Here is a 21,623-nt window from a genome sequence, read left to right as displayed (position 1 = left end):
GGGTTGTTTTGGATGTGTAGAAAGGGGAGTCCTCTCACACCATTGGTTAGAATGTATATTAGTATAGCCATTATGGAAAACAGTATGAAGATTCCTCAAAATATTAAACATAAAACTGTAATATAATCCAGCAATCCCACTACTGGGTATTTGTCCAAAGGAAATAAAATTCATACGTCAAAGAGTCAAAGAGATATCTGCATTCCCATGTTCATTGTAGCATTATTCACAACAGCCAAGATGAAGAATCAGCCTAAGTGTTCATCAACAGATGAATGGATAAAGAAAATGTGATACGCATACATAGTGTAGATGTTATATATACATATTATTATTATATTATTATTATGATTTAGTGACAAAAAAAGAATAAAGTCCTGTCATTTGCAGCAACATAGATTGAACTGGAGGTCATCCTCCAGTTGACCTCCAGTTCAATCTTTCTATGCCTGGCTATTTCATGTGAAATGAAATAAGTGAAATAAGCCAGGCACAGAAAGACAAACACTGTGTGATCTCACTTATATGTGGAATCTACAAAAGTTTAGCTCATAGAAAGATAGAGAAAAATGGTGTTTACCAGGAGCTGGAGAGGGTGAGAGGTTGGAGAGATGTTGGGCAAACGATACAAAATTTCAGTTAGACAGAAGGAATTAGTCCAAGAGACCTACTGTACAATATGGTGACTATAGTTAATTGTATGCCTGAAAAATCACTAAGAGTAGATTTTAAGTGTTCTCATCACATACAAAAAAGATAAGTATGTGAGATAATGTATATGTTAATTAGCTTCCTTGAACCACTCCCCATGTATAGACACATATTTCAAAACATCATATTGTACATGATAAATATATACAATCTTAATTTGTCAATTAAGAATTTTTTTTAACCTTCCACTACCATAAAACAGTCACAAAATTTACTTTGGCATCAACATTTCCTTGATTTTTTTTATTATTATTTTCTTTCAAGATGGAGTCTTGCTCTGTCATCCAGGCTGGAGTGCAGTGGTGAGATCTCGGTTCACTGCAACCTCCACCTTCCAGGTTCAAGCAGTTCTCCTGCCTCAGCCTCCCAAGTAGCTGGGATTAGAGGTGTGTGCCACCATGCCTGGCTAATTTTTGTATCTTTAGTAGAGATGGGGTTTCACCATGTTGGCCAGGCTGGTCTCAAACTCCTGACCTCAAGTGATCCACCCACTTTGGCCTCCCAAAGTGTTGGAATTACAGGTGTAAGCCACCACACCCAGCCCGTTTCCTTGATTTAAAACATAGATGTGAAAGATTAGATCTCTCCACAAAAAAGTAGTATTTTTCAAATATTGTCAGTGACAGGGAAAAATTAAAAGTCCTCAAAAATAGCAATGCACCTCAGATAAAAGCCCTTCAAGGATAATGACAACCAAATTACCAAATTTAGGATATACCATAAAAAAATAACAATAGTTGATGGTAATAACGATTGAGGCATATCTCCTTCAGCTCTACTTAAGTCATCCTCTTAACAGTTCCTACTTTCTTTTTGTGCCAATGGTGACTAAACACTCAAAATTGCACCAGCAGGTAAATCCTTCCTGTTATCTGAAGTGTTTATGTCACTTGATGAACTGTTGTTTACATAAGAAACTGGCATATTCCCATTTCTCATCCCATCCAGTGACACAAGTAATTTGTAAAAAGTGTGCCCTATCCATCTCTTCTTCCATTCTAAAGCTGTTAGACATATTTACGTGGAGTCATAGGTAACCTGCAGTGTTAGAAATATGACTAGAACTTGCTCATCCCTAGGATTTTTTCCTCATCCAATCCCATAACCTGCCATATTTCTGCCCTTGAAATTTTATAGTCCTAATGAAAATGCAAATATCCCTAGCCCTATCCCCTGATTATCTGTTTGCATTTCTACTTGCTAGAAAAGCTTGGGAGTAACTGGAAGCCAAAAACTGAGAGCGCTTTCCAAAGATGCTAACTGAAGGTGATAGAAGAAGAGATACAGGAGAGAATATTCACATTCCTTAAGGTCAAGCTCAATGACTGATTAGTTTTCAAAAAATTGTTCTCTGAGGGTGGGACATGTCTGCAGGGTTTATTCAAAATTATCCACAGCATTAATAATCCTACAAATCTCTTATTTATCATTGTGAAGGACATCTAAGAGTCAGACTCTTAATCTTAGATCTGTCCCTCACCAGCTCCATGATGTTCCCTCTATACTCGCAATGTCAACCACTGTGGACTGTGGAAAGAAGAAAACATATGTAAAGTGCATTATAAACTACTCCATAAATGTTGGTACTATTTTGGGAGATATAGTTATCATGGTGATGATGGTGGTGATGATGATGGTTGCTAGTTGAGTACCAGTTGCCTTCATAATGCAGTATATGAAAGGAAAAGTATGAGGAAATAGACTAGAGAGAGCCTGAAGTGCAAGAGTGTAATTTAATGTAAATGTGATTTTGTTGCTCTGACCCAGAATGGGAAAAACCATGGGCACATCCAAAAGGTCTTGTGAAAAATGATTCTCTTTAGTTCTCTTCCAACGTATTGAATATGTTTACAAATAATAGATGCCTATTAATAGATGTCATTTATTGGAATTTTTTACCCTGTACTTAGTACTGCTAAGCATTTTGCATGAATCATCTTATTCTGTTAGTAGGGGCAGAAATTGACATTCTATCATATTAGGTAACAAATACATATTATATAGCAGGAATCTACAGGATTATATAAACCCCCAAAAAGCCATGTGACTTTTTAATGGGATTTCATTGGACTAATTAATTCAGGAGAAAAAGAGATACAAGAAAATTGATTTGACCATCTGGACTGATTGGAGTAGATTGTAGAGAAATTAATTGATAAAATAATATTGCTGTGTGGAAGGACAATAAGAAAGGTTTCAAGGAAATTGATAGGTAATGAACATAATTTACAATTCTAGCGAAGGTATGGTACCATCTTTGGCTATGGAACTCGATTCCCCCAGTACACAAATACACCCCTGAAAATTGTGCCATTCTTCTGAAGACTTAGCCATTACATTGTACATACTGTCCACTCTCTGATTACCTATGTGTCTAGAGTTGGTTTTCACCAGTTTTTAAGGAATTTACAATTCTGGCACTAACCTAAGACAAAGCCTACACTATCACGTGGGTTCTCTGCTGAGGATTACAAACCAATTTTTACTATCAGTCTAACCAAACCCAATTGAGCAGGCACAATTGTTACTAAAAGTTATATAATATGTCTTAACTTCAAATCTAAATCTGATTATTCTATCACAATATGTTTTAGTAAGAATGAACTTGAGTAACCATGAGTAAGCCAAGATAAAATCCCCGATACCAATTTTTCCATTTAGTTTGACAATATGCTTTGGGCTTGTTAATGCAATATTCTGACTAGCATCAAAACCTGGAGTGTTTATTTATAGCATTAGTCTTCTAGTCTCCTCTTCTTCTTTCTTTTTGATAGAAGGGCAAGGAGGTAGGCAAATCACTGAAGAGATATAATACAAAATAGGAAAAGTGAATGCCTCTACAGATTCCTACTTCTTAGAGTAAAATGGGAATAATTATCTTTGCACCACTGGGCTAAACTGAATTGCATATTTAAGAATAGCACAAAACTAAGAGATCATGGTTATAGATAGCTTTCTTTGCTTACCAAAATGATGGATACATTCCTGAGATGACTTATTTTCAAACCCCAGAAGCCACATTTTAACAACATGAGATGTAGAAGATCATACCGGTGAGTTTGAATCCTGGCTCTATCAGATAGGATTTGTGCTTCCATTTTCCATTCATAAAAAAGGGAGAATAGCGGCCCCCACCTCAAAGGTTTGTCAGAATTAGATGTAAAGTACTGAGAACAGTGTCTGGCATATAGTAAACATTATATAAATGTTAGACAGCAGCAGGAGCATTATTCGTAGTCATACGCACATCATTTAAGAGACAAAAGAAAACCTCCATATTATGCCGGCTTCAGCACAAAGGGAAGGGAATTAAATATGATTTCATTATCCCAGTGATTGTGAATGTATTCATTATCATATATAGAGCGCTCATTATGTGCCAAACACTAAAGTATTAAACAGGGCAGAAAAATTGCCAGTCCTTATAGCATTTACTTTCTAGAGGGATGATAGACAACCAACAACTTTATGGTATAAAGTCTTGTAGTGATGAGAACTATGGAAAAAACTAAAAGGAGGTAGAGAAATGCAGAATGGCCTTTACTCTGTCCCCAGGTTCAACTGTTTTTGACAAAAAGGCTTGGTGCGGGCCCTGCTTTCCTCCTGGAAGGAATGCTCATGCTGACATTCTAAGTAACTGCTTCACTGAAATCCCAACCATTTGGATGCAACAAAAATAATCCAGCATATGAGCACATCCAGATAGACATATGTACACTGGTTTTTTAAAATGTAATGTGTATGTAATTTCCCGAATGGCTGGTTGTCACATCCATCTGGTCTTATTTCCATAGCACTTGAATGCACCACGAGGATATAAACCCTAAAAGCTAGAAAACAGAATTTAAATACCCAAACACATACGAGGTGTGTTTTCAAAAGCAGCAGACCTCAAGTGAACACTGTGGTAACTTCATTAACTTCTCAGCCACAGTTGAGAGTAGCTGAGACTAAGCATAAAGGCCACAGAACATAAAAGACATTCCACTGCAGACCTCATTAAGTGGACTTAAGAGAAGCTTGACAAGCTAATGACAAAAATCTAATTTGGACTTTCTGGATGTAAGAACCCTGAACAAGTCCAAATACACCGAAACTCTGCCATGCGTGCTATCTGAAAAGGCAACAACCCCATGTCAATTAGGGCCGTGTAGTTCATGAATCAAAGCCCCAGGGATGGATGTGGTCCTATTCAACCACACTGAATAGGAAATCATATTCTATGTGTTTTGGAGTTTGGGCTCTGGTCCTATTTAAATTGCACAGATGTTGTAGGTTTCTAAATTAACAGTGGAGGTGTCCATCAGGCTGCATATATTGAACAAAGACATGGCTAGACCTAGACACCACACAGTACAGTGTGTACAGAAAACATTTTTGGTATTATTTTCTCTTTTTCGAGAAGTCCTTTCCTGTTTCATCAGCACCTGTAGAGTCCAGGCCAAATGAGATTACAATGATTTCCATGTCATATTAAAATTATCTAGTTGCTTCAGGTGTGTTTATTTCACTCCCCAACTACTTGTATATCCCTTGAGTGGAGAAGCATAATAATGATAATAGAGTAGTTCTTGTGTATGCCATGCACAAGGGGCAGTACCTTGCAAATCATTATTCTCATATCAATCTTATGATCAACTCAATTTTATAGACATGGAAGCTAACATTCATATAATTGTCCCCACCTCTAATTAGTGGAGAACCAAGGATCTAAACTCAGGCTACCTGACTTCCAAGCCCACTTTCATATTCCACTACCCAGTGCAAAAAGGAATAAATGCTTGTTGAAGGAATACATGAATGAATGTGTTTCTTAATATCCACAGAATTTAAAAGACAAATAATTTATCTGTTAATGATATCATTGTTGCAATAAGCATATAGTAATTATTATAATAATAAGGATAGTTATTTAGGATCCTGGAAGACATTGTGCCTTGCACGTTTTATGTTCCTATAGTGCCTTTTCAATAGCTGACATACAGAAGGTATTTGTAAGATAATTGTTAAATCAGTAAAATACTTTAATCCAATGGCTTCCTTGGGTCATTTTCTGTTTCCTATCTAAAACTTATAAAAAGGAAAGGAAGAATCTTCTTTCTCTTTTTCTTTTTTTTTTTTTAAATCTGCCTCCATGTGCTAATTTCTTAAGAAATCTCTAGATATTTTACCATGTTTAGATCTCTGAGCTTTTGTCTGAGCCTGAGGGAGACCTAAGTTCCTGGTTCCAGCTTTTCTAACTCGCCCACTCCATTTTCATACAAGCCCTATTAATAAGAGTGGAAATGAGAATGTTTAACTGTTGAAGGAAGGCAGTGAGTCAGGGTATCTTAATAAATGTTTACCGAGGAGAAACTAATTCTATCCACCTTTTGAAACCTGGATTTCTTAATATACTCATTTCTGTGCCCTATAGTTAAATGTAGTATTATTCACTTAACACATTTTTGTTTGCCAATATTCCGTGGAAAAACAGTATTATTACCTTGTTTTTCCAAACAGTCCGGAAAAGGATTCCAAGTATATTCTCCTACCTTCATCTTTCCTGTTTTCACTGAAGTAATACCAGGTAAATCACTTAACATCTCCATGTACTTTATAGAAAATGAATGCAATATCACTTGTCTTGTCTTGCTGCTCTGAAAATCAAATATGGTAATGTGTATAGCGTTATTTTTGAGCTATGAAGTGTTGTATAACTGTTAGAAATTGTTAGAAAATAAGAAAGCCAGAAGCGTATGTACTATATACTTTCAGTAAGCCAGATATTTAATTTTGTCCTTACATAAATGATATATGTGTACAAAACACACATATATATATACACCTGGGACAAAAAGGACTTGTGTATCTATCTATATCTATATCTATATCTATATCTATATCTATCTATCTATCTCTCTATCTATCTATTTATCTATCTAATCTATGGATACACTCACAGTGATTGGAAATTTTACTGCTTAGAAGTTTAAGTAAATTAAACTTAAATTTAAAACCAGATTTTAAAACCTTCTCTAATTGCCTCTGTTGGTTTCTAACACAGAGCTACTGTACTTTATGCAGTAATTATAGTTATTATTTACTGAGTATAAACTTGACGTTAGGCATTGGGTTAAGGCATTTATATACATTATATAGTTCATTCACAACACCACTATAAATAGGTATTATTTTCTCTTCTTTCCAAATGGGTAAACTAGGGCCCAAAAGATCTAGGAAAATGCCTCCTAGTCACATTGCTAGCAAATGACAAAGGCAAAATTTGAATTTAGGTCTGCCCGTCTACAAGCTTTGCTTAGCAATTCAAGTCCCATTTGTCTGAAATTTGCATTAATCCAAGTGTGTATTAATCCATGTGCTATACTTTTCAGGGAACAAGTTCAAATGAATTCCATTCTTTGTGAAATGTTATAGAGTTCCTTTGGTCAGACAATAAACCAACCAAAAATATACAGCTTTTTCAAAAACAGGAGCTTTAAATTTTTTAAAATGTCTTCAGGGGGTTTATGGCCCCTGGGCCAGGTAATACACTAATCGTGAAATATAGGCGATTGACAGTTACAAATGGAGTTAATGGTCATAGTTTTTATTCATGGTAACCACTGTTCACTCTCTTAGACTTCAAGTGTCCCTACTGTGTGCACACCACTACAACACTACTCAGTGGTAAAGCTGTGACTGTGGTTAGACAGAAGGTTAACAAAGAAATAGATTTCCCTCAATGCGCCTACGATCTATCCTTTGGAAAGGGAATCAGGATATGCCAAGCAGTCAGAGTCAAATTAATTTTAGAATACATTAGCAATACTTAGAGGTAATAAAACTAAATCAAAATTTCTTCAAAGGATTAAGTCCTTCAGCCTTTAACTCAGTCAGACCTGCCTCCCTCACATGCCAATTAGAGTTCAAAGACAAGATTCACACACTTCATTTACAGATCTGTTGAACCTTGGGCACAAATGATAAATCCTTAGTAAGTCAGAAAGATAGCTATATTTATTCTTAAAATTAACTAATTTGCACACTGAGGTTGGGTGATTTGCCTAAAGACAATTCATTGAAATGTCTGATAAAATTTCATAACCCTGGTTCCGATTTGACATCACTGACCTGTTTTCCCATTTTAAAGTTAAAATGTAGAAATGCTCATGTGTGTCAAGAGTCTTACACAAAACACGTTCGCATCTCCACATGAAGGTTAAAACAAAACAAAACTTTACTAAAATATTTAGATAATCTCATGATAGCAAAAAGTGCCCAGGCATCGTTTTGTTTAGAATAGATTGCTGTACTTTTAGGAACGAATTTTCTTCCTTTGTCTGTGCTGTAAAAGCAGACTTGGGTTTATTTAGCAGTTGCCTTAGTGAACTCAGAAATAAACATACCTGACAAATCAAGCTGGTTGGCCAAATCTAGTGTCTGAATTCAATGGTTAGGCGATTTTATGAATGTATGTGCACACACAGTTACATACACATACACTTTGGTTCTGTAACAAAGAACCCTCTTGCACTGTCCATGGAGCATTTACCAAGCTACCTTCAGCCACAGGGAAATGAAACTTTCCAATTCTTCATCTCCAAGAATTAAGGAATTTTACATTAAGCACCTTTGAAAGGCCTAATGCTTTTAAATGATAATCAAAGGCAAGATAATTCTGAAGGTGACTACAGTATTCTTTTTTCTGAAAGTGTACTATTAAATAATCACAACTGTAATGCACACAAATTTTATTTTTAAAATACTGAAATTAGCTTCATTGATTAGACAGCAAATAGCAATAATATGTTAAAATTAGTATTGATGTAGAAAATGGTAATCAAATGGCCCAAACAGTTAACTCATAATGCCCATTTTTCTATTTTTGATTTAAGCCATTCCCAGCCCCTCCGGTTTTCCTGGGTCAGTTAACAGTATGTCGACATTTCTGTACCTAAGATGTAACTAGCTGTGAATCATTTGTGAATCATTTTCACAAATTTTTTATTTTTAGTATGAGACTCCATTGTAATTCTGCAGGATCTAAACCTGTTTTAGTGAACCCAAATTACACAAAACTTTGGGGATAGAAATTAGCATAATTGAAATAATTCAATTTTTGGTAATTATGATTCTCACTTAAACCTAAATTAAATGTGCCAAACTATAATTATGTTCAAATTTGCATCATGAAAATCACCCCCATTTAGCTCGTGGCATCTTAAAATATCTAATAGGGATCTTAAACTCTTAAGGTTGAGTAAAGAGGCCTTATTTTCACAGGCTTTGAGAAGAGGAGACTTATTATGCATTAAGCACAGTTATTTAGCCTCTTGGGAAAGGAAAGATGGGTCCATTATTTCTTCACTATCTGATGTGCAGGATTTGTACTCTAAGCTTCAGATACCTCTAACTTACACTGCCATTAATGAGTTCTGAGTGCCACAGCAGAAAGTAAAGATTAACGCTTTCTTTCAAGAAAAACCTTAAGCAAAGCAGGTCATGCATTAGGACAGAGGTAATGGAAACCAAAGACAAAAAAGGCTGTTAACACTTTAAAACCGGGCACTAGAAAATAAGCACTGTTTTGCTATCCATTTTTAAATGATTAAAGATTCAAAACAACCTGAAGGCAATGCGAATTCACCTTTCAGTCCTGTGAATTGCTCACTGATTCTTAACAATCCTAGGATCAAACCTTTCTTATTATTTTTGGGGGGTGCAAAAGGAAAACATCCATAAAATATTACTCAGTTAAGCTGCCTGTTTAACTAACCTTTCTATTATTTGATTTGATTAAATTAACCAGCTGATGTGATTAAGCTTGCAAGATGGCTTATCCATCTTCATCTTTGGGATGGTAGGTGGATATAATCTTCAAATACATTGATCAAGAAATAGATGTGTCTGGATGTACAGGGCTGGCATATTGTCAAAGCACATAATGAGTTTCCCACAAAAAAACACATGAATATATCTCCAGTTGAGTAAAATATTCACATTAATACCAGAATAAGGCAGAAGAACCCTGGCTGACATCCCATCTGTTCTTATGAATTAAATTTAGAAATCATATGTAATATAGACATTTCTGTCTGAATATCATGAAACCCTGACACATCCAGGCTTTCATTAGAAAGCTCCACGATGTGACTTGAATAACAATCTGTCTTACCTAATTAGTATTTTCAGTTTAGCATATTCACTTCCAGACATATTGCTGTTTGCACATGGTAATTTGGGTAAACAGATACCATCCACAGCTGCATCAATTAACACTGCTAATCAAAACTGAATTCAGGTAATTAGGCACATTTATGCAAAAAAATGTGTAATTTTGCAAAAAAGCGAGATTCTTCAATAATATGTCAATGAGTAAAAATCTCCTTTTGCTCGTGAAGATAAAGAATGAGACAAGAGAAATCGTCATTAATATATACATCATGCAGACAGAGTAAAATTCCTAAATTAAATCTCAGTCTTTAATTGGCCTGTATTTTCAGAAATTGGATCATATTTTTTATAAATGTTTTCCTCAATGTTTCCACATAGTAAAGTTGATTCACATCTGCCTAAGGGTTTAATCATCAAGCAGGACTCAAATGGTTAATGAATTCTAAAGTATTTATATAATTAGAAAGGATTTTGGTCAAACGATCTTCCATCTTGTCTAGCATCTCTTAGGGAAGATTCTCTCAGTATGTCTCATTTTATTACACACTTTAATTTTCTCTGCTACAAAACACTTTCATTTGTAATTAGAATCACAATAGCAATTTATTTTCCTGCAAATATTCTTCAACTTCTCTGATTCTACACAATGCCCTTTAGTTGCTTTTTCATTCATTTTCAAAATGAAGACTCTAAGTTGTTTTTCCTCTCTCTCTCTCCAAACATAAACCAAACTGATCATTTTGATTAAATATTTTAATCGGTTCAGAAAAACTAGTTTCATTGTTGTGAAGTAATAAGTGGCTAACTAGTGACCAACAAGTTCTGGCTAAGGGGAGATTTATGGGCATAAGTTAAAGCTAAAGTAAAGAAACCTGGATCATTTTAAAAAGCATCTGAAGTAGATATAAGAATAATCTAGGATGGAGATTATTTGTGTATAATATACACACTCACAAATTTCTACTTCTTTTTCCTCCTTCAGACTTTGAAGCTTAGGTTTATTTCTTAGTGTAAACACCAGGCCTTTATAATGAAGTACTGGGCTCAGTGTCCCTACTTTTATCTTAATGGTAATAGTCACTTTCAGTACAAGTTGACAAACACTTCCTCACTCTCTACCACATATCAGCATCTCTTCTAGGCCCTGCGGATAAATATAGAGATGGATTTAGACTGACCACACTTCTCTGTGTCAACTTCAGAGAGTTTACAAACCAAAAGTGTCAACAATGAGAAGGTTGATGAAATCACCAAGTGAAAATGAATCTGTCAATCCCAAATTTTTGGAACCATCTGGTCTAATTTTGCAGAAGTTTACTTTTTGCATAACTCAAGTTAATTCTTTTATTCTCATAAGTAAGAAAAGGAGAAAAAAAGTTTTTTTGCATGTTTTTTCCTCACATTGCAGCAATACTGTACTTCTATATTTATTTTTTGATATTTATCAAAAATATTTTTTCCACATATTCCTTTAAATGCATTTGTCATAAACAATTGGGCAATTCCTGACAGCATAGACATCTAACAGACTTATACTCAGTTTCAAGAGCAGGAATTATAAAATACAGAGACACATTTATCAACAGGTTGTCAAACTGCTCACACCAAAGAAACCATATGAGGTAGGACAGATGCCTCTGACTTTAAGATTCTGTTAAACATAATTATTTATGAATTTTAAAAGAAAGGTAAGCACAAGCATTTTAAAGACAATTTTTTAAAAAGCCTAATGATTGGTTTTCAATGAACTAAACTATTAATATTTGGAGAGGAAAATGTCTTCTGTCTATGAAATAAGCCCACTGAGTAATGTTCATTGCATGGGTGACCCAGCGTATTACTCAAAGCACTCTAAACTCCCTCTTCTCATACTTCCTCTAGAGTGAATCAGTACAGAATTAATTATCTCATCATAGTTCCTGAGTTTTAGTAAATTCCTTTTTCTGTGGAAATGGTTTAAATTCATCTTGCAAAAATCCTGTTCTCATAGTCTCCAAGTTTTAGCAAAGTGGAATGCTATGATTATTCCAAAGACAGCTTTGGTGAAGGAAAGGCTTCACCAGCTCCTAAACCAGGCTGTGCCACTGACTAGCTATCTGACTTCAGGTAAAACCTTTGCCAATCTGAGTGTGAGTTTCTTGTTTATACAACATGGCTCATAGGCTCACCTCACTGGATTGGGGGGAGTACCTGAAACATAGTAGGTGCTTAATAAAGGCTTGTTGAAACTGAATAAAGGTTAGTCAATGATGGCTCCAGAAATGCTAATGCTGAAGGCATTTGAGTTAAAAGTATCTTTTTATGAAGTTCTCTGATTCCAAAGTAATACACAGAGATAGTATGATAATTTTAATACGAATAGCGTAAATTGTATCAAATAGGCCACAGACCACTACGCTATATTAGGTCACCTTCCAACTCACTTGAAAACTAGTCCTAGAAAACTAATCTTCCTAATTAAGTTGGAAAGTTAACATTGGGACACTTATTGTTTCTAGAGCATTTTTTATGATTTTATTAAACAAATTACAAGAAGTAATTCCATTGACCATTATTAACCAAATAATTTTATTTTAGAATTATTGTCTGTTAAAGAGGATAATCTTGAAAAATTCATATGTGACTACTTTTTTACTATGAATAATTTTTTTAAAAAACCTAGAAAATCCTTGAGTCTGCCACTTGCTATCTCTCCTTAGTCCAGAAGAATAAAATCACTTATAGTACATCTACTCTAAATTTCTGTAATAAATTGCTGACTCATAAACAATGCACAACAAATAAAACAACACCATTGGTCACTTTTTAAAACAGTCTGCTTTTTAAACAGAAACGCTCCAGCTAAAATATGCAGTCTATAAAATATCAAATAGATTAATCTTGGCTTATTCATAGCAAAGAATGTTATTTCACAGCTATAAGAGAAAATGTCAGGGCTGGGACTGGGTGGATTAGGTGGAAACCGATTGATAGAAAACAAAGGCAACATAAAGAAATAAAATGTCTTCGAAGCACACTGAAGCAAAATAAATTATTGGATCTGGGATTTAGCAAAGTATAATCTTATTTTCCTTTGCTCTTTCACCAACACTTTTTTCTACACTGAGACAATATGAATTTCACCTTCCAAACCCATGATTTTCTTTAATAAAAAGACTGCTAATAATTAATGACAATGTAGAGAAGGATGTTATCAGTAGTTCAGCACATTAGCTTTTTGTGCTTTAGAGAATGTTGTATTTATAACAAATTTTAATACTGAAGATTATTTTCATTTAGTTCTGTTAAGAGGTAAAATAAGATTAATCTAAATTAGAGAAGATAATTAAATTATGTCTGAAGAATTAATATTGCTTATTTTAGAGATATAAGTTAGTGCTCATGTTTATCTTTTAGTTAAAATTATCTTTGATAAGAAAACAAGTATCATGAAACAACTGAATTTTTTTAAAGTTTGACAACTCAATGTACTGAAGCTAAAGCTGATAATCTACACTTTATCAGACAAGGTACAGAACAACGTATTTGTTTACAATTTATGGTTGAACACTTGTCCCACAATTAAGAATTAGGAAATCATCCTTACAGCAAACAGATCTTAGTTAAACATATTATTAATCTATGCTTCAAGGTATTATCCAGCTCTCTGGAGGATGCCAGAGTGACTTTGCCAGCTGAATAAGCTCAGTCACTCTATCACAAGTTTTTCATCTTTGACTTTCTTCACAGGCTTGGAGTAGAAGCCTATCTTTCAGAAGGATGTTAAAAGAATACATGAAAAGCTTGTGCAAAAATAAACTATAGCACCTCAGGCTTCTTAATTTTTACACTATAATGCCTTGGACTTTTCTACCTTGACAGATTCAGAGTGACTTCTTTGATGAAAAAAGAGAAATAAATTACATATGGAAGGAAGAGAACCTTTATTATCATTTTAATAGTTCACAGACACATAAAAGGCAGACACATTCACTATGTGGTGGGACCTAAGACTAAAAATATTCACTGACTTAGAACTAAACAAAATTAACATGATATGAAAAATGGAAACAGTTTTTTGAAGAAATGTGAATACACAACTTTTCACCAAGGCTTAGAAAATTTAACAAAGAAAAATAAAACTAAACCATTAAATGGCATTGCAAATAATTAGTTAGCTTCTCCTACAGCATTTTGGAACTTAATGAAAATACTGAATATATTCAGAAACTACCAGAGATCATGGAGAATGAAATTCCAGACATCAGAAATAATCAACTTTTAGAAACTGCTTCATAAGCAACTGTACCAAAAAGCACGCATTTCCAGGAGACATCATGTAGATTTAACATGGATATGGTATGCAATTTCGGTGGTTGGCACTGAACTAGAATAGAGATGTCATTGTTATTTATTCCTAACCCCTTCAGGACATCCCTAGGTTGTTTTTCTACTGGGAGCATGCATTTTCAGTGTACAGAGATTGGCTTCATGCTCCCTGCTTTTGTTGGGATGGTGGTTTTGATGTTTCGAATGCAGGCAGTAGTGCTTGGGACTCTTCCTATATGCTCCCAATTATTTGTAACGTTATTCTATATTCTCTACCACCAGAATGCTTTTGCGAGAGCTATGGTCCTTCTAAAGCAGCATACCACTCAGAAGTGCAAAAATGAAAATTAAAATAGGAAGATTTTATTATTATTATTTGAATGACATACGACCTGCTCGATGTTTGCATTTAAATTGAGCAGAATAATTCAGCTCTGGCTTTTAATTTCGGAAGGGTTAATCACCCTAACAAAGGTCAATCAAACTTTAATCTTCAATAAAATTGCTACAGCCCCAATCACCTGCAGGACATTTATTATATTCCCATTTCCATGCAAAAGAATGCATTGCTTTCATTATATATCACTAATCTTCTCACTCTTTACATTAGCACATTTTACCAAAAAACATTAATTCCTTTGAAACTCTGACAAGAGTTCATTTCTACACATCTCAGGAGATAATCCTGTTTAAAAAAAACAAAAAACAAAAACGGGACATCAGCTGTGAACCACTTTCTGGGCACTTTCTAATCCTCATAGACCTTCAATACTCCAACAGAGTTCTGACAATACCAAATCTCAATTACACAAAATATTATGGTGGTTTAGGTTAAAATAACAATATATGACTTTAGGAACTTAATCCTCCCTATTGTCTGTAATTGTCATCTACTTATTTCTATTCATCTACTTATTTCTATTCACCTACTTATTTCTATTCACAATGTATACTGCATACAAAACTTACTGATTTGGAGGAAGCAAATGTTAACCACCTTTGAATAACAGAGGAAATATTTAGATTCATTGATTCATTCATTTGATAAATACCTACTGAATGCCTATTATGTGCCAGACATTGGGCTAGGGGTGGGGAATCAAAGTTAAGGAAACAAAAGAGAAACAAAAAGATAGTTATTAAAAGAAAAACATTCTCCTGTAAACATGGTGTCCAGAATATAAAAAATAATGATTTAAATCTCCACTTTCAGTTTTTCTTACTGATGAAATTAAATTTTAGTGAAGACTAGAAATCTGTTAAGTCAAATTTCCACCAAAATTTTGATAAACAGTGTTTAAAATTATCTAGACACTGAAAGGCTTTAAAATTCATAATGCCATAAAATGATTCATTTTTATTTGAGAATATAAAATGTGATTGTCAAATTTTGAAATGAATATATTGATAATGTCTAGTCTCCCATGATTAGAAATAAAACCATGAGAAAGTTTAAATGAGCTTATTAAAATAGATATGCTGTGCAAAATTTGTTTCCAAAATGTAATTTCATAACATTTAAAAAGTGCTATTAACACAAAAGACAATAGTAATGGGCAAAAGACAAATTATTGCATTTTGCCATGATATAGTGGCCCAGATAAACATGGAGGGAAAGAACCTTAATATATGTCCCCGATTATATTGCAAATTGATTGCCTTGATATTGTAACGGTGGTGTGACACAGCATAAATAACCCAAACTTGCCTTCTGCATATTTTTGAGACCTCTTCCTCCCTCTTTGTACTTAGATTAAGTGCACAGCCACATACACACAGGCACATGCCCTTCCTCATCAATATTCACGCTCATTAATTAGCAATACAGGAAGACTATCATTTGGGAAACTCCTCAAATCTTAAATATTCAATCAAGCAAAGCAAATCACAGTAAAAAGAAAATACACGTAAATAGTCTATGACCAGACTGGCCCTGGAAAATAGAACATAATTTCAAGAGATAGTCGTCTTTATAAATGTTGTTTTAAAAAGCCCCAATTATGTTGTACGACTTAAGTCAAGACCTTAGCTTTCCTTTGAGCATGTCTTGAAACGAAAATAGAACCTCTACATATTCTATAACTACACTTTGCTTTTTTTTCCTTTCCTAGAACTAGGTTGACACAATAGAAAATAGCAGAGCAACGGCTTTTACATTGTTGAGCAAAATAAATCCAACGCTACACAATATAAATGTCCCATTGATATTTGTTACCAAATACTTATTCTGAAAACTGATAAAGATTAGTTAGACTCAACAGAGAAAATATTGCTTTATATTCCATTTTCATCATCAAAAGCTGTTTAGTTATATTATGAATTTACAGATTTAGGAAAAAAAAAAAAAGCTTTCAGAGAATATGCTATAAATGCCCGAAAAGCATACGGATCTTTTTCTGAATCATTTCGGTCAAGAAACAAAAAAAGAACCCATGAACCATCAAACAAAAATCTTAATAAGAAAACCTAGGATGTGGAATTATGAAAGAAACATACCTTTGGCCGAACAAGTTCGCAATTTCTCATCTTGCCTACACAGCTCTGTCGTTCCACCTTGAGCAAAAGTCGACTCCGTGTCCCTTGTGTTCTCTGTGACAATGCCATCATATCACTGGCAAATTTTTCGATTAAACTTTGCAGATGTAGTAGCAACTTTGTTAATTATGACATTAGCCAGCTGGCGGGTACGATCAGTCACCCACTGCAAGGAAAGCCAGACAAAGAGACATCTAATCATTGCAACCAGAGCAGATAAATTTTGTTCCTTTCTCATACGTGTCACAGATTCTATTCCTTCTGACCCTCTCCTCAGCCATCGACTGTCACATTTAGATTCCGAGAGCTTCCAGTTTCCCTTTATCCCTGCCTTAGATCTGAAACTCCTGGTTATCAGGAAGACACGCGTCACCAGCTGTCTCGGAGCAGGAAAGCAATCAGGTGAATACTACTTATTATCTTGCATTGCTTTCCGAGGAGTGACAAGATTGATTTGGAACCAAGAATACATTCAGATCTCAGACAGTAGTTCCTAGGGTTTTGAGTTCAGACAGTAGGGTATGTGCTAAGTTGCAACAGGGAGGACTGCAATCCCAATGTTAAGGCTACAGGATATTAGAAATTTAAGGAAAGTTTTAGAAAATTGATCACAGCTCCTTTTTCAGATGCCCTTGTATTAATATTTTCTTCTCTACCTCTGTGCTATGTTGGTGATGCCTATGAGTCAACTGTTACCCAGCAGAGCCAGCTTTACAACGAGGTAGCCCAATTCAACCTGTGGAATCAGTATTCTGACATTATGAAATTACCTCCATCTATCCCTTTTTCATGAAGACGAATACTCTATAAATTCCAATTCCTGAAACTTATCTTTGCTAAAAGTTCAAATCATATTTTCATATAATGACATTACAAAACTAATTTAGGCATGTCAGCTAAAAATAACATACAAATTTAAGCTGGGGGAAGATACCATTACATTTTAATACAAATTTTTCCTTCAAAAAGTCTGTCTACTGAAATCATATATTAGTGTGTATCTATTGATCGATTGATATACACAACACATGCATCATGAATTTACTGAAATCTCAATATATATTAGGTAATGCGTAGAAGCATTCCTACAAAATGATGTAACAATATTTTTTAGAGCATAGCATCCAATGGAGGAGCAAAGGGCTTGATCTACATGGTAAGCCGTTACCTTGATGCAATTTTTACCAAAGAATTACCACCAAAATGTTTGAGTATCAACAAAATAAAAAGTTTGCACAGCAGAATTTGAAAGAGAATTCTATATCATAAAGCAATAAAGTTATATTTATCAATAAATTAGTAGGTCTTTCTGGGATGGGGAAATTTAGGGAAAAGTTAAAATGTGATTCTGAAGTTGATTTTACCTAAGAATTGTGTATATTTGGCTGCCAAACACAACACAAAATGTTTTATCTCTCTCTCGGAAAACTGCAGTTGTGGTGCACTATATTAATAATTCATGACACATATCCTAAAATACATTTTATTTTTACATGAGAACACTCCTGCCATGGAGGGCCCAAAATCTCTGTTTAGCTTAAAGTGCTGCAAAGATAAACTGATAAATGTATTTAGATGCAACCTAAGATATAAAAATGAGGATGAGATGATTTAGGGATTCCTAAAACTACAGAGCAAGGTGTTTTCATCCTGGGAAGACAAAAAGGTTTCTAAAGTCCCACCAGAACTGGCATGGGAGGGAGAAAATATGATTTCAGAAATTTTTAGAAATTATATATCTATATCTATATAGATATAGATATCTTGCTGAGAGTAAGATACTCTTTATCCTTTGTGTCTTGGGCTGATAGTAAGAAATGAGTCAGATTCCATAAAAGCAAAAGAACAAAAAATCAGAAATATCAGGACAAGAGTGTGTTGTGGCACAACGTCAAGGACAAAGAATCTGTGATATGACTTTCAGTGATGCCCTATTTGGAAATAAGCTGTTTCTATCCCATCCATTATCATAGCCTTGGCAACTGCTGTACAGCCTGGCACATAGCCGTTTCTCAAGAAATACATGTCGATGAAGAATAAATACTTACCTTGTATATATCATCCTCCTCAGCCTACTCACTTACTTTTAAAATTAAATGATGCAAAAATTTACTCTTTAGGCTTTATATGGATTACCCATATATTAATGACATATGCATTCAAACTTATATCTTTAAAATACTGAAAAGAATTTATTCCTAAAGAGTTCAAAGTAGACATTTCTCTTAAGATTTTAAAATAAGCATTAATAATATTCACTATTTGTTCCTATGAAAATGACTTTGACTCAGGGAGTTAGAATGAGTCAGAAAGATCTTTACTCTTTGAGTGGAAGAGGGGACAGTTTCCTAGGAAATTCCCAGAGAATAAAATAATGCTATATACACAATGTTTTTTCATTGCAATAGTATCTATAAGAAAGAATGGAAACAATGTCTCCAAAGGAGGAAATCAAGAAATAAATTTGGCAATTAATCATAGGCAGTCATTATATGGTAATAAGAAAGACTGATAAAACCAACTTTTTATGACTATACTGAATTTAAAAAGCAGAATACAAAATTGTACATATATTGATTACTGAGTATATTTGAAGAAAGACTGGATGGAGAAGTGTTAAAATCGAAAATATGTTTTGTAGAATTAGAAAGTATTTTCTTCTTTTACAAAAGTTTGCTTTAATGCCATTCTAATTGTTAATCTCAAAATGTAGAATCAAAGACTCCATCTGTAAAATGGGAACAACGATAATAATTGTAATACTTACCTCACAGGTTCTTAATATTAAACCAGTTAATGTATATAAAACTCGGCATATTTTCTGACCTACAGGAAAACTCATTATATATCTTAGTTATTATTTTTTATTATAACCATCATATAAATAATTCTGACGTATTTGTGCTACACCTTTTATTTTTTTTCTGTGAAATATTACCAGAACTTCACTGCATTAAAGGAGGTACTCTGAAACAGGAAAACTCAGTATTCAAAACTTAAGAAACCAAACGCAGAAACATGGTCTAGATAGTAAAATGGATTTATAAAATAGTAACAGCAATAATAATAAAACAATAGATATGGAGGACTTCAGTTAAAATTATAATTTCTATAAGACCTACATGACTTATAATTTTACTAGACCTGTAGATTGTACAATTGTGCCTTTTTTATGGCTGCTTATGGCATACCTACAAAGATGCAGAACTGCTGGAAACAGAGATTAAAATAGGAGAAGCTAACCTGGAGAAATTGGCATTGCCTTGAAGAATCTCAGCACTCTTACTTTTATTTTCTAATGCGGGGCACTTGCTGATTTCTGCTCCCTGTGGCCACAATGTCCAACTCGGAGCAGTCACCTAAGGCTGTTCTTTCTCTAGGACATGCAAGCACCATATGTTCCATTCTAATTGCTGCCATTCTAATGACAATGGGTTGTTGAAGGTATACATGCAATGTACAGGTGTGGAATGTTTTAACGGTTGAAGCAGTTGGTGAGAACAAAGCAATCTAGATTTGGAAACATTCTCCATAGAGAAGAGTGCATTCTGGATCCACATGGCTCCTCTCTGCTACAGATGCTTTTATTTTTGTGCCCCACCAACTGTCTTCCGTTGGTCCTTGTGACAGCCCTTCCTATCCCTCTTATCACTTCAATATGTTTAATTAAGCCTCATATGTATATTAGTTTTATTTCTGCCTTCCAGCCTGCTAGATGTAGAATCAATACCTGAAACTCCCTTCTCTGTCATGAGTCACAAGAGTCAGACATCCTGCTTCCAGGCCATTCCTAGCGCCTTGCTTACTAGCTCTGGGACTTTGGGCAAGTTCGTAAACCTTACTAAGAATCTGTTAAACAACAACAACAACATCTCATGGGCTATCATGAAGACTGTGACTAACACATGTCATCTGCTTAGCACATGGTAGGTATCCAATAAATGCACTCTCATTGCCAAAGTAGCAACAGAATCACCAAGAAACAGTACAGTGTAGCAAACAAGAGCAACGGATCCAAAGACAAGCATCTTGGGTGAATTCATATCCTAGCTTTCTCACTCAAATCAGTAATAACAACAATAATAATAGTAATAAATAGCTTCCTCTAGATTTTTAAGAATTAAATGTATACTTATAAATTACTTACCACACAGCAAATACTATTTTCAATTATTATTATTACCCTGCCTCCTATGCTGCTTGGTTATTTTTTCCCCATTGCTTAGACAGTTTTAGTAAAAATAAATCAGGACTATGAATGTGAAGACCTGGACATCTATATAGTCACATATGCTTGATAATACATGGACAAGGATCATAGTTGCAGCACTATTTATGACAGCAAAAGACTGAGACTAATCTAAAAAGTCACCAAAAGTAACTGGTTAAATAAAGTATGTTATATTCATACTGTAGAATGCCATGGAGCCATTAAAATGAATAAAGTATAAGCAGGAGTACCGATATGAAAGTATTTCTATGATACATTTTAAGGAAAAGAAGAATGGTGCAGAACAATGGGTATTGTATATTATAGCTGTCTCCAACATTTTTGGCACCAGGGACCAGTTGCACAGATGATAATTTTTCCATGGACCAGAAGTGGGGTGGGGGATGGTTTCAGGATAATTCAAGCGCATTACATTTATTGTGCACTTTATATCTATTATTATTACATCATAATATATAATGAAATAATTATACAACTCACCATAATGTAGAATCAGTGGGAGCCCTGAGCTTGTTTTCCTGCAACTAGATGGTCCCATCTGAGGGTGATGGGGACAGTGACAGATCATCAGGCATTAGATTCTCATAAGGAGTGCACAACCCAGATCCCTCGCATGCACAGTTCACAACAGGGTTCGCACTGCTATGAGAATCTAATGCCACCACTGATCTGACAGGAGGCG

The 21,623-nt window shown here is 34.5% G+C and overlaps 2 long non-coding RNA genes across 12 annotated transcripts in view; one reads left to right on the top strand and one right to left on the bottom strand.

Annotated features, from left to right (window-relative positions):
• Positions 1-21,623, bottom strand: part of LOC109028982 (uncharacterized) — a 102,299-nt gene that overhangs the window by 17,434 nt on the left and 63,242 nt on the right. For all 7 annotated transcript variants that reach the window (XR_010129394.1, XR_008670063.2, XR_008670062.2 and 4 more), the window contains one exon: positions 16,672-16,876. This is a non-coding gene — a long non-coding RNA (uncharacterized lncRNA). The remainder of the gene's footprint in view (positions 1-16,671; positions 16,877-21,623) is intronic.
• LOC109028983 (uncharacterized) overlaps positions 1-21,623 on the top strand; it is a 43,437-nt gene that overhangs the window by 16,034 nt on the left and 5,780 nt on the right. For 2 of the 5 annotated variants that reach the window (XR_008670059.2, XR_008670058.2), the window contains one exon: positions 1,916-2,015. The exons of 2 other annotated variants lie outside the window; for them this stretch is intronic. This is a non-coding gene — a long non-coding RNA (uncharacterized lncRNA). Of the gene's footprint in view, positions 1-1,915; positions 2,016-6,213; positions 6,281-21,623 lie in introns of those variants that run through there. One more of the 5 variants, XR_002008014.3, reaches the window with a different exon arrangement.

The sequence above is a fragment of the Gorilla gorilla genome, chromosome 10 (assembly GCF_029281585.2).
Source record: "Gorilla gorilla gorilla isolate KB3781 chromosome 10, NHGRI_mGorGor1-v2.1_pri, whole genome shotgun sequence".
Taxonomy (NCBI): Eukaryota; Metazoa; Chordata; class Mammalia; order Primates; family Hominidae; genus Gorilla; species Gorilla gorilla.
This window is presented reverse-complemented; position numbering and strand designations above follow the sequence as displayed.